Source organism: Chiloscyllium plagiosum, unplaced genomic scaffold, assembly GCF_037043375.1.
Source record: "Chiloscyllium plagiosum isolate Xiang-an unplaced genomic scaffold, Cpla_swu_hap1 HiC_scaffold_42, whole genome shotgun sequence".
In the NCBI taxonomy this organism is placed as follows: Eukaryota; Metazoa; Chordata; class Chondrichthyes; order Orectolobiformes; family Hemiscylliidae; genus Chiloscyllium; species Chiloscyllium plagiosum.
Genome location: NW_028270180.1, coordinates 42922363 through 42937277, shown reverse-complemented (window position 1 = coordinate 42937277; position 14915 = coordinate 42922363).

Sequence of the window (14915 nt, the reverse complement as noted above, 5' to 3'; positions counted from 1 at the left end):
TCCTCCTGGAGAACTGCATCCTAGAATGTATGTTTGAGTGCTCCTTTTTGCAAAGGGATTTGACCGGTTCTAAATCGATAATTCCAAATTGGGTTAAAGATTAGAGGCCCTAAATTGTGCAAACAGGCCATTCGGCCCAACAAGTCCACGCCGACCCTCCAAAGAGTAACCCACGCACACTCATTTCTCTATAGTACTACTCTACATTTACCCCGACTAAGGCACCTAACCTACACATCTCTGAAAATTATGAACAATTTTGCATGGCCAATTCACCTAAAGTGCATATCTTTGGATTGTAGGAGGAACCCTGAGTACCCAGAGGAAACTCATGCAGTCATTGGAAAATATACTTCGGGGGGGTTATTGGGTTCAATGGTGGCGTATGGTAGTTCTCAGTGTCTTTTCTTCCGGGTGTTGAAGTCGTTTGGTTTAAGCCATGCTTTTTGTAGCAATTCCGCTTTCAGTCGCCAAGAGTTTTCTCAGGTGGAAGAAATGAAATTGTTTTTTTTTAAAAAAAGATGACATGGCAAAGCTGTTGGAATTGGCGGACAAGCTGGAGTTGGAGTAGCGCTTGTCTGTGAAAAAGGAGAGTTAATTACAGCAATAGCTCGGCAATTGCATTTGTTGGAACCATCAACGGAATCTGTGGAAATAGCTAGAATTCAGTTTCAGATGAGGGAGCTTGAACGTGAGTAGGATTTGAAACAGTTTGAATTATGCTGAAAAGTAGATATAAAAGAACACGAAACGTTGAAGAAAGAGAAAAAAAGCAGAAAGAGAGAGAGAGTTTCAACTTCAAAACTTAGTAATTAGAGAGGAAAATCGACGTAGAAGGGTGGAGACGAAAGTAGAAGGTAGGCTGAATGAAGAAGATCCTGAGGATCCTGAGGCAGCCAAAGACCTAATGGGGGATCTGCTGAAATATATCCAGACACTGTCGACGTTTGATGAGAGGGACGTAGAAGCCTGTGTAATTTCATTTGACAACGTGGCTAAACAAATGCAGTGGCCAGTGACAAATCCGTTTTCACTATCCCGAATCAAATTACTCCTTTCCAGGTCATTAAAAATCTTAACTCTTATAACATTTTCCAACACGTCACCAAGATTGTCCTGACTCCACTTCTTGAACAAGAGAATAACATTTGATGTCCTCCAGTTCTCTGTCACTCCGCCTGTCGACAATGATAACAACATCTCTGCAAACTCCTCCCTGGCTTCCAGGAGAATCCAAGGATAAATCAAATCCGATCCATTTCCAGATCTTCCAAAATTGTTAAAATATTCTCTTTCATTCCCTTTATGTCGTCACATTCCACATATAACTTTCCACGACTGTCCTTGAGTGGTCTAATCTTACATCTAGTCTCCAGGCCGTACGGGCCCACTCTCCGTGCTGCGCCAGGCCCATTCTCCAGGCTGTGAAGGGCGCAGTGTTAAGACTGCAAAGACTCAGTCTCCAGGCTGCGCCTGGCCCAGTCTACAGATCGCACTCGGCCAAGTCTTTAGACCGCACCAGGCCAAGTTTCCTGACTGCGCTGGGCACAGTCTCCAGACTGCACTGGACACAGTCTCCAGACCACGCTGGGCTCTGTCTGCAGGCTGCACCGGGCCCAGTCCATATAACGCACTTGGCCGAGTGTCCATACCGCTGCAGGCCCGGTCTCCAGGCCGCATTGGGCCCAGGCTCCATACCGCTCTGAGCCCACTCTCGAAACTTGTACCAGGCCAAGTCTCCAGACGGCGCTGAACCCAGTCGCTCGTCCGCAACAAACCCAGTCTCCAGTCCGCATTGTCCTTTAAATCTCGTGGCCTTGGGTCCCCTCATCGGCCAGGGACTCACTTCCTCCATTCCAGTCGAAGTCACTTTAAAAAGTTATAAGTTTGGGAAGAAAACGCCTCCAGAAAAAAGAATAAAAAAGAGCCACACAAAGAGTCGGTGGAGCAACTTAGTTCCACCTGGAACATTTCCATCCTGTCGACATCGTTAGGACATTTCACGCTGTTTCCTTCTTTAAAAAAGACTTTTGAAATTCAGAGTAGTTTTGTCAAGTTCCTTGCAATGCCAGCCCTGAGGTATTAACATAGGAGATGAACATGCCCATTATGATGCCATTGGTTTTGTTTCAGGACTTTACAATCTGATCTCACTGCAATTTGTCAAAGTACATCTAAAAACATTGTAAGGTAGAAAATATGAAATACAATTCATCTCAACCTCTTCTAGAGTGCTTCACTAACTGTCGCCTGGATGCAATCATACTGCTGTGGTGTGCATACCATCTGGTGTTGGACACATAGCGAGTCCGGGTTTTATAGATCAATGCATTGCTGTGGCTTGCAACAGTTCCCTGTATTGATTAGATACCTAGTCCAACATTATAAATGAGTGAATTGTTGTTATCTGCATAGCTCCGGTGCTGGACAGATATCTAGTTCGGGTTTCTAGATCAATAAAATGCTGTGGTCTGCATAGCTCCCAGTGCTGGACAGATATCTAGTCCGGGTATAGATCAATGCACTTCTGTGTTCTGCATAACACCCCATGCCGGACAGATGTCTAGTCCGGGTTTCGAGATCAATGCACATTTAAATTACCATGAATAAAAGCCTCATCATTGGAGAGGTGTTTGATAACTCAACACTTCCATCCCAGGAAACTACCTTGTTACCTATTGCATCAGCATGCTGGCATTATGTTTTATACACAGGAACATTAAAATTCCTTTGACTGTTCCTTTTTTGGGAGTCCTCTTCATTAAATAACAGCCTGAATTTCGGTTGCCAGTAGCATCCATAAACTCGGAAATATATTAGACTCATCTCCCGCTGTCAGGCTATCAGTATAGATTGCAAATAGCTGATTTCATAGGACTGATATTTGTGGAGTTACAGTAGATACATCTTTATCATAAAGATCCATTATTCCTGACTCTCCGATGTCTATATCTTAACTAATGGTCATCCCATGTTAAAACGAAATCCGTCATTCTGTGAGCCTGTGCCTTGTGTGAGAACGTTTATTTTGTGATACCTCGGGCGGCACGGTGGCACAGTAGTTAGCACTACTGCCTCACAGCGCCAGAGACCCGGGCACAATTCCCGCCTCAGGCAACTAAGTGTGTGGAGTTTGCACATTCTCTCCCTGTCTGCCGTGGGTTCCTCCGGCTGCTCTGGTTTCCTCTCATAGTCCAAAAAGTGCAGGTTAAGTGAACTGGCCACGTTAAATTGCCCGGAGTGTTAGTTGAAGGGGTAAATATAGGGGAATGGGTCTGGGTGAGTTGCTCATCGGAGGGTTGGTGTGGACGTCTTGGTCTGAAGTGCCTGTTTCCACACTGTTCTCCCTCATCAGGTCCACTTGATGCATTCTCAGGGATCTCCAGACCAAAAAAAGTTGCATGATTTCACTGGACAAAATACAGTTTCCTTTTCACAAAATGGGCTGATTCTGCGTGAAGATTTTCTAAATGCCATTCAATTCCTTCCTTAATAACAGACTTTCGCAGATTCCCTTGAATAAACATTAGGTTAAATGGTTCTGGCTTTCGGTCTCGCTCCTTCCTTGAAGACAGGCGCCACATTGAAGGTTCTCCAGCTTCGTTGGAACACTCCTGTAATCCAGAGAGGTACATAATAATGCCGACAATGCCGCCAGTCACTCTGAAACTACTTGTTTTAAAACAAACAATGCATTGCTGCTGGCCTGTCTACGTTTGGTCTGACTTGTTTGTTAAAAACGTTGTTCCTTTTTTAGAGACAGTTCAAGAACTTTCCTCCTGTTAGCATTTTCTTTATGTAATTGAAATTCTTACCTGCCTCTGTGAGGAATGGTGTAAAATCCTGGTGTAAACTATCTGCCTGTCCGCTCTAACCAGTTTCCTCGTCACACCCCCCAAATGTCGTAACTATACTTTCCTGACATCTTTTCTGCCAAATGTATGTATGTAAGAAAGAAAATAAAGTAGATAGATAGATAGATAGATAGATAGATAGATAGATAGATAGATAGATAGATAGATAGATAGATAGATAGATAGATAGATAGATAGATAGATAGATAGATAGATAGATAGATAGATAGATAGATAGATAGATAGATAGATAGATAGATAGATAGATAGATAGATAGATAGATAGATAGATAGATAGATAGATAGATAGATAGATAGATAGATAGATAGATAGATAGATAGATAGATAGATAGATAGATAGACACACAGACGGAAATTTTCGTGCTTTTTGTAATATATTCTTTCCAGTATACTTACCTCATATATTGTATTCAATTTTCCTCGCGTTCTAGATTCATACAGTAATATTGCACAAACGGACACTTTGGTGCAAGTTGTCCATGCTGGCCAGGGTTTCCAAAATAAATTAATCCCATCTATTTGCACTTGGCCCATATATTCCTCTCAACATTTCCCATTCATATGTTTATCCAAGCCTCTGTCAAATGTTGTAACTGTCCTATATTCTCTATGTTAGAACTCCCCTTACCTGTGAAAAAGACGTTGGCTATTCACCCCGCGCATGCCTCTGATGATTTTATAAATGCTCTAGTGTTATACCTCAACCTCCTACACTCCATTTGGTACTAACTTCAAGAACAAGCATTTGAAGATAAACACTGCAAATTTGAAACAATATTCAAAATGACAGGTAACCAACACTCAGCCCAAACTTCATAATATGATTTATTTATTCTCAAGATTACAATACAGGATGAAGCTCTCACTAGTGCCAACAGTAAGACAAACACTTGAAATCCTTTGTCGAAAGGGAGTGTTGATCTCGACAGTGAAAACGTAGCTCTGGCCAGATGTATGTACGAAATGGAATTCTCATACCACATGGGCAACGTGCAGTTGCCTTAAGCAGATTGAGATGATGTCTGAGCATACTTTTTGAAATTTGCATTAAAGTGTGAATTCAGTGCAAAGGGGGAGAGGTGTTTTCAATATGGTTTACTACAAGAAGCAAAGTTTCCGAAATGAGATGTGAGTGGGAGGTAGAAAACAGCATGAATGGGGATTCCGACTCACACTGAGACCAGAGGCAAAGCCACGGTACAAAATGCAACTTGATACTAGTGCAGGGAAGATAGACTTGATCAAAGAGTTAAAGGTGAAATGGGTAGGGAGCATAATGTGAGAGAATGCGCTGTGTAATTTGAGAAGGAGAACCTGGAATCAGGAAGCAGAGACGAGGAGAGAAGAGCAGCAATGGAGCAGCAATGGCAGGGGTTTCATGGGATATTTCAGGAAGCACAGCTGAAATTCTTGCCCAGCATCTGCTTATGGTCCATGAAATAAATGTACTAAATCTGGCCTCTACTATTGCTCATCAATTTGTGATTGAATAATATCCTTGACAGCTTTTTTCAACCATGGTTGGTTCATCTCCTTATCGAGTCCTTCTTTTCGAACAGCAGTAATCATCGCTGAGCGTTATGGACTACCTGATAATGTCTGTCTATGTATACTCACTGACCTTCCTCTTTGTCTATTTCCACGTCTCGCTTCAGACCAGATGTGAGACTTAAATCCTCAATTTATATGCCTTGTTCTTTTCAATCATGCGGGAGATTCTCTGAGCGTGGCTGAACGCATGATCAGCGGAGGCTGACTCCATTCTCCCTGTTTCTCCGTCTCTGTCATTTGCGTTTCATGATGCCATCTTCCTGTGAGCTGTATCTGATGTGATCTCCTTTTCCTTCAAACCAGAAATCCCCTAACTACTGTGGACAGGAATTTCAGCTGTGACTGTCCCCCTTCCCTCACCTCTGCCCTCACTTCATTCCCTCCTTTCCAGAACAATGATAGATTTGAGTGGAAGCAGGCATTTTGAGTGGGAGCAGCAGTGGAGGTAAGGCGAAACAGAAAGGCTGCAGCTCAGGTAAGGGAGATTAAAAAAAAATACTTACTGGTAGTGGCCGGTGGTGTATTCTTCCTCCACAGAGGGAGCAGGATCAGCGGCGGAAGTGACGCGGACCAGCGGGGCTGCCGGGAAGGAAAGTAAGTGACCATATATATTAGCAAGGCGGCGAAAACCCGTGGCACTACAAGTGTAGTGTCTCCAACCCGCCCTCCTCCTTTAATCAAGTTAATAAGGTCCGGTTTATTTCTAAACTTCCTTTATTGAATATAAGTTTATTGCTTGATTTTACAGCAATTGAATTAAGCTTTCTTGTTTAGTATTGTGTGGGCGTTCAGTTAAGTGGGGTATGGATGCTAGGACAGTTGCTTGCTCCTCCTACAGAATGTAGCAGGTGAGAGACATGACACCTGCCTCCGTTGGCTACATCTGCAGAAGCGCACCCAACTCCAGCTCCTTAAAAACTGTGTTAGGGAATTGGACCTGCATGAACTGCTGATCATTCGGGAGGCTGAGGGGGTAATTGAGAGGAGTTACCGGCAGTTGGTCACTTATGAGGCTCAGGATAAGGATAGATGGGATACAGTCGCGGGAGGAAAGGGGCAGATAGACGATGCAAAGATCCCCTGTGGGCATTCCTCTCAGCAATAAGTATATAGTTTTGGATATTGCTGGGGGGGGGGGGGTGGTAACCTACCAGAGGAAAGCCATAGTGGTCAGTTCTCTGGCAATGAGCCTGGCACTAAGGCCCAGAAGGGAAGGGGCAGAATAGAAAAGTGCTAGCGGTAGGAGACTCGATTGTTAGGCGAATTGACAGGATATTTTGTGGTCAGCATCGGGATTCCCGGCAGGTATGTTGCCTCCCTGGTGCCAGGTTCGGGGACGTCTCCAATTGGGTGAATAAGATTCTGAAAGGGGAGGGCGAAGAGCCAGAAATCGTGTTACATATTGGCACCAATGACATAGCCAGGAAAAGGATTGATGATATAAGAAGTGATTTCAGGAAGTTAGGGTGGAAGATGCAGAACAGTCCGAACAGAGTAGTGTTATCGGGTTGACTATCGGTACCACGAGATAGCGAGACGAGGAACAGGGAGCGGGCGCAGCTTAACACGTGGCTGAGCAGCTGGTGTAGGAGGGAGGACTTCAGATATATAGATAATTGGGATGCCTTCTGGGGAAGATGGGACCTGTACATGAAGGACAGATTGCACCTGAACTGGAAGGGGAGCAATGTCCTGGGTGGAAAGTTTGCTCGAGTGGCTTAAACTAGTATGGCAGGGGGGTGGGACCCTGAGCTATATACCGGTGATGAGAGTTGGTGGAGATGAGGCAATAGCAAGAAGTAGGAAGGAATTTCCTGGGAAATAACAAGTGGGAAGGGATGTCCTGGGAAAGAACCAAGGGATCGGTTAAAGTCTGTTTACTTTAATGCAAGGAGTACCAGGAATAAAAGTGATGAGCTTAGAGCATGGATTAGTACCTGGTGTTATGAAGTTGTGGCCATAACAGAGACGTGAGTTTCTCAGGGGAATTAATGGTTGCTGGATGTTCCAGCGTTTAGAACATTTAAAAATAATAGGGAGGGGGAAAAAGAGGTGGGGGTGTAGCACTGCTAATCACAGAAGGTATCACAGCGACAGAAGTTACCACTGTCGAGGAGAGTCTGCCTTGAGTCAGTATGGGTGGAAATTAGGAACAGTAAGGGAGCAGTCACCCCATTAGGGGTTTACTTACAGGCCCCTCAATAGCAGCAGGGAGATTGAAGAAAGCATAGGTCGGCAGATTTTGGAAAAGTGTGAATGTCGTAGGGTTGTTGTAATGGGTGACTATAACTTTCCCAATATTGATTGGGACCTCCTTCGAACAGATGGTTGGAAAGGAGCTCTTTTTGTAAGGTGTGTTCAGGAGGGTTTCCTAACTGGAGAGGCCATTTTGGATTTGGTGTCCGACAATGAGCCGGGGCAGGTGTCAGATCTTGCGACTGGAGAGCATTTTGGTGATAGTGACCACAACTGCCTCACGTTCTACATAGCTATGGAGAAGGAGAGAAGCAGGCACAATGGGAGGACATTTAATTGGGAAAATGAAACAATGATCCTATCAAACATGAGTTGGAAAGCGTGGACTGGGAAAATTGTTCCATGGAAAGGGCACTATAGACATGTAGAGACTGTTTGTTTAAGGAACAGTTTTGCGACTGATGCACAAATGTGTTCCTCTGAGAGAGGCAAGAAGGGGCAACACAAAGGAACGTTGGATGACGAGCGCGGAGGAGCTTCTCAGAGAAGAAAGAAGGCAGCTTACGTAAGGTGGAGGAAGCAAGGGTCTTGCTCAGCTCTAGAGGATTACAGGCAGGCGAGGAAGGAGCTCAAAAATGGTCTGAGCAGAGCCAGGAGGGGACACGAAAAAGGCTTGGCAGGAAGTATTATGGAGAATCGAAAGGCATTTTACACGTATATGAGGAATAAGAGAATGATCAAAGAAAGTAGGGCCGATCAGGGATAGCATGGGGAACTTGTGTATAGAGTCTGAGGAGGTAGGGAAGCTTCAAATCAGTTTTTTGTTTCTGTCTTTACGAAAGAAAAGGACCTTGTAGTGAATGAAACCATTGAGGAGCAGGTAAGTATGCTGGAACAGATAGAGATTGAGGAAGCTGATGTGCTAAACATTTTGACAAACATTAAGGTTGACAGGTCGCCAGGACCAGACCATATTTGTCCTCGGCTGCTTTGGGAAGCGAGAAATGTGATTGCTTCGCCGCAGCGAAGATCTTTGCATCCTCGCTCTCCACCGGAGTCGTACCTGAGGACTGGAGGGAGGCAAATGTAATTCCTCTCTTCAAGAAAGGAAATAGGGAAATACCCTGCAATTACAGACCAGTCAGTCTCACATCTGTCGTCTGCAAAGTGTTAGAAAGGATTCTGAGGGATAGGATTTATGACCATCTGGAAGAGCATGGTTTGATTAAAGGCAGTCAACACGGCTTTGTGAGGGGTAGGTCATGCCTCACAAATCTTTTTGACTTCTTTGAGGATATTAGTAGACACGTTGATGAGGGTCGAGCGGTGGATGTGGTGTATATGGAATTCAGTAAGGCATTTGATAAGATTACTCATGGTAAGCTCGTTCAGAAGGTCAGGAGGAATGGGATACAGGGCAAGTTTGCTGTCTGGATACAAATTGGCTGGTCGACACAAGACAGCGAGTGGTAGTGGAAGGAAAGTATTCTGCCTGGAGGTCAGTGGTGAGTGGTGTTCCACAGAGCTCTGTTCTTGGGCCTCTGCTCTTATTAATTTTTATTAATAACTTGGATGACGAGATTGATGTACGGGTTAGCAAGTTTTCAGACGACACAACGGTTGGAGGTGTCATTGATAGTATAGAGGACTGTTGTAGGTTCCAGCGTGAGATTGACAGGATGCAGAGATGGACTGAGAGGTGGCAAATGGAGTTCAACCTGGATAAATGCGAAGTGATTCATTTTGGAAGGTCGAAATCGATAGTTGAGTACAGAATTAAAGATAGGATTCTTGGCAGTGTGGAGGAGCAGCGGGATCTTGGTGTGCAGGTGCATAGATCCCTTAAAATTGCCACCCATGGGTTGTTAATAAAGCATATGGCGTTTTGGCTTTTATTAACAGGGATTGAGATTAAGAGCCGTGAAATCTTGTTGCAGCTCTATAAAACTTTGGTTAGACCGCACTTGGAATACTGTATCCAGTTCTGGTCTTCCTATTAAAGCAAAGATGTGGATTCTTTGGAGAGTGTTCAGAGGAGGTTTACCAGGATGCTGCCTGGAATGGAGGGATTATCTTACGAAGAAAGGTTGACTGAGCTCGGACTTTTTTCATTGGAAAATAGAAGGAAGAGAAGGGACCTAATTGAGGTGTACAAGATAATGATAGAGTTGAGAGCCAGAGACTTTTTCCCAGGGCAGAAATTGTGAACACGAGGGGACGTAGTTTTAAGTTGTTTAGCGGAAAGGAAACAGGGGCTGTCAGAAGCGGTATCTTTAGGCAGAGAGTTGAGAGCATGGAATGCGTTGCCAGCAGCAGTTGTGGAAGCGAGGTCGTTGGGGATATTTAAGAGACTGCTGGATATGCATATGGTCACAGAAATTGGAGGGTTAGTACATTAGGATTATCCTTACATGAAGATCAATGGTCGGCTGAAGCGCCTGTTCTGTGCTGTATTGTTCTATGTTCTATGTTCTATCTCCCCTTGTATTCTCGCACTGCATTAGAATCTACATTCACAGAATCATCCTCTGCCACTTCCACCACCTACAGTAGGACAGCACCTTCAGGCACATCTTCCTCTCCCGTCCACTGTCAGCATTTCACAGGGTCCATTCCTTCTCGGACACTCTCTATCACTCCGAACAATTCTACTCCCCATGGCATCTTCCATTGCAATTGCAGAAGCTGCAAACCTGCCCATTCACCTCTTCCTTCCTCACTGTCCAACGCCCTAAACACAAGTTCCAGGTGATGCAGCATTTTCTTCAACTATTTCAATCCAGCCTCCTGTCGTTGCTGCTCACAATGCAGTCTCTTATACGTTGGGGAGAACAAACAGAGACTGCCTTGAGGAACATACCCACTCCGTCTGTAGGAATAACCCTGACCTTCCCATTGCTACCTAGTTCAATATCTTACCTTACTCTCATACTAACATATCGGCACTGGGCTGCTGCAATGCTCCAAAGAAGCACAACCCAAGCTTGAGTAACAACTCACTTCACGCTTTGGTACGTTACAGCCTGAAGGAGTTAATATTGAATTCCATAACTGTGCAGCCTGACCCCATTATGGTTGCTCTCCATTTTTCATACATTCTGCTTCCTGCTACCCCTTGACCTTGTTTATCTTGCACTCAGTCGAGCCAACCCATTTCTCCTATTTACGTTTTAATTTACACCCATTTTACATTTCTTTCACTTTCAACACAATTAAAAACCTCTTCCTCTGTGACATTGCACCTCCACATGATCTGCTTCTCGTCATTCCTCGTCCACTGTGGTCCAGTGAAGGAAGACATTTTCAGTTCTGATCAAGGGTCGTCAGGCTGGACTTGAAACATTAACTCTTTTTCTCTGTCTCCCCAGATGTTGCCACATTTGCTGAATTTCTCTATCAATTTCGGGTTTTGAACAATTTCAAAGACGTGTCAAAGCTGTTCAAACATGGAAGGACATCGAAGTGAACAATAACGCAAGATGCACAAATTTATTTGTTCGAAATTACGACTAGCATCATTAACTCTACAGAGCTCTTAATTAAGGCCAAGGAGAGAAACAGAGGGAAACGGATTCAATTTAAAACACCAAAAGTAGCACGAGTGGAAGGGAAAGCATTCGGATGAATATTAGAATTGCGACATTCGGCTGAAGAAGTCCACACCGATCCTCTGAAGAGCTAACCAACCAGACCCATTCCCCATTCCATACTTTTCCCTGATCAATGCACCTAACCTCCACATCCCTGAACACTGTAGGCAATTAAACAAGGCGAATTCACCTCACCTGCAGATGGCTGGATTTTGGAAGGGAACGGGAGCACACGGAAGAAAACCACGGAGATACGGGGCGAATGTACAAACTCCACATGCACAGTTGAGGAGTGTGTGCGAATAGACCAGGGTGGCAGCCATGTGTACCTATAACTGATGACAACCCATTTAAAGCTACTGCAATTGACTACTGTATTAATATTCTACAGCAGGACTAAAATCTGATAGAGAGGACGAAATGATTACAAACAGCAGATTGGATCGAAACTCTGCAGCTCTGCACCCCGTCAGAAATGGGGTTGAAATATGAAAAAACTGACAAGGCAAGACGAATCCACAAATGTTTTTTTTTTAAATGCTCAATGGTGTTAGGCTAGATCATCATTATTACCCACAGGCAGTAAATCAAGAGACAACGACAGTGCTGTGTGTCGAGAGTTACATGTGAGCCAGAGCAGGTATGGATGCCAGTTTCCTTCTCTGAAGGACATCAGTGAACTAGATGGCTTTCTCCCACAAGCAGCAATTAATTCTATACCATTATTAGTTTCTTAATTTATTGCATTCGAATTCCACCATCTGCTGTGACAGGATTCAAACGCAGGTCACCAGAACATTACTTGGGTTGCTAGACGAACAGCTCAGCAGCAACACAACCGGCCTATTGCTGTACCATTCCCCGAAGCTCCCTGCACATCAGTGTAAAATACAAGGATGAAGTATCTGCACCATCTTCATTCGGAAGCGTTGCGTGGATGATATCAACAGAAGCAAACATGCCAGTCTTCAGCCAATCCATTCACTGCACGTGACAGGAAGAAACAGCAGATACGACAAAGATAATGGACCCTCACACCATTCCTGCAATAGGGCTGAAGATTTGCGCTGCTCAACAAGCCGTGTCGCTGGGGAAGCTGTTTAATTCCAGCTCTAACTCTGAAATCTCCTTGACAATTTGAAAAATTACTCAAATCTGCCCTGTCACCTAGAGGAGAATATTTATAATCTGATTAATTATCACACCCTGTGATTGGATTACTAATACAGACTGGTCTAATATTCTGACAGCTGGTGGAAGCTATGAACAATTAATAAAATAACGGCCAAGCAAGACATTCAATTGTATCAAACTGCTCCAAGGTCTTAAAGGATAAACCCGGACAGAACACCAGACACCACCCTCGCTATTGGAAAAGGGAGAAGAAAACACAGTCCTGTCGACTGTGCAGAGACGTCCTTCCTAACATCTGAAAGTTTGTGACAATGTTTACAGAGCTTTCTCACAGACTGCACAGAAACATCGGGAAATGAGTCGGTCATTCAACACATTGAGCCTCCCCAATCAATATTTGGCCAAATATCTTTCAATTATCTTTCCCAAGCACTGTGTAATATATGTTGGTTTGCGGATAGGTTAAGTTATTCTGTATGCTACACTTTTGTGTTTGTGTTTCATTCGAAGTGATTAACTATCAGATAAATACGAAGTAGAAATTTCGGTCCATCAATTTTCCACTTCCCATGCAATTTAATGATGACTGATCATCTATCTCCACACCAAACGCAGCTGCGCCCTCATTCTTTTCGTGTCTATAAATGCTAAATTACATTCAGTGCCTTGGCTTACACAGCCTTGTGTTGGAGAGAATTCCCCACGGTCACCAATCTCTGAGTGCAGACATTTATTCGCATCGCAATGCAGAGTGGCCTGAACTGTACTGTGCGCCGCTTGTTTTAGACGACCCAGCCAGGGGATTTATCATTCCTGCTTCCAAGCTGTCTCGCACTGTCAGAGTTTTTCCTGAACCCCGTCGAATACAGGCCCAGTCGCACCAAATTCTACTCCATCAACAAACCTGTCATCCCACAGATCAGTCTGGTCATCCTTCGCTGCCTCAAAGTCAGGTTTGTTGTTTATTAGGTAAGGATCCCAAAGCTGCCCACAATACTGCACAATGCTCGAGATGGGGTATCACCAAGGCGCTGCAGCAAGACATCATTATTCCTGGACTCAAATCCTCTCGAAACGAAGGCCAACACACCATTTATCTTCCTAACTGCTTTCTGTTGCTGCAATATTGCTTTCAGTGACTGGTATACAAGGAGACCAAGATCCTATTTAATGTAACAGCTCCCCACTTTGTCCATTAGTCAGTATGCCAATGCCTTTCCCAGTATTGTTTTCTGGATTCAGAACTCGCTGCCCTGTATGGGGCTCGGATTTCAGTGATGAGGTCAACAGAAGTACACACATGCGTATTTTCATAGACCAATATTTTTATATCAATTCCTTTTGAAATGCTGGCCTGTTCTTCTATTTTTGCCAACCAAAATGCTCAAACTCACGTCGACCCACATTTCTCTTCATCTGCCACTTATTTGCCCATTCGGTCTACTTGTCTCAATCACTTTGGCACTTCTTTATATCCTCCTCACCCACTCAATTCTCAGTTTGGTGTCCTCAGCAGGCTTACAAATATTACATTTAATTATCTCGAACAAATGTTTGATCTGCTTTCTGAATAGCTAGGGCCCCAAACATCAATTCATGGATTATCCCGCGGTTGATTGCTTTCCACTTCAAAAAAAAAATGTTCATTCTGACTCACTGCGTGTTGTCTTAACCAGGTGTAAGGCGAATATTCCAGGAGTGGTGCAACTGGTCAAAACACTTAGTTTTAAACAAAACAGAATTTCTTTATAAGATTACCGAATGAAACACAAACACAAAAATGTAGCATACAGAATAACTTAACCTATCCGCAAACCAACAGATTATCCAAATTTAATGATGTTATTCCAAGTACTTCAACCAATACCCATAAACAGGGTATAAACAAGGACTGCAGATGCTGGAAACCAGATTCTAGATTGGAGTGGTGCTGGGAAAGCAAAGCAGTTCAGGCAGCATCGAGGAGCAGGAAAATCGACGTTTCGGGCAAAAGCCCTTCATCAGGAATAGAGGCAGAGTGCCTGCAGGATGGAAATGGGGTCTCACTTATCTCTCCAACCTGCAGGCACACTGTCTCTATTCCTGATGGAAGCGTTTTGCCCGAAACGTCGATTTTCCTGCTCCTCGGATGCTGCCTGAACTGCTGTGCTTTTCCAGCACCACTCTAATCCAATACCCATAAACACCCAATGGCAAAAACGAACTGAAAAATCGAAGACAGGTTCTTACTGGAGTATTGTCAGAGAGAGGGAAGGTTCAGTATGGACCTGCCTTGTTGGCTCCAGCAGCTTCACAACTAGCTGCCTGCTTTCAGCAAGCAGCCAGACTGCTAAACATTATACGAAACAAATCAAAGCAGTGGATCTGCGCTAGGAGAACTGGCCCCTGCCCTTTCATACGAACAGAAGAACGAGGAGCAGGAATAGGCCCCCTGGTCCTTCGAACCTGCTCTGCCAATCAATCAGATCATGGCGGATCTATTGCTGGACCCATTTCCATTTATCCGCGCTCTCACTGTACCCCTTATTTACTTTATAGTTCAACAAATATCCAAATTAGCTTTAAAAA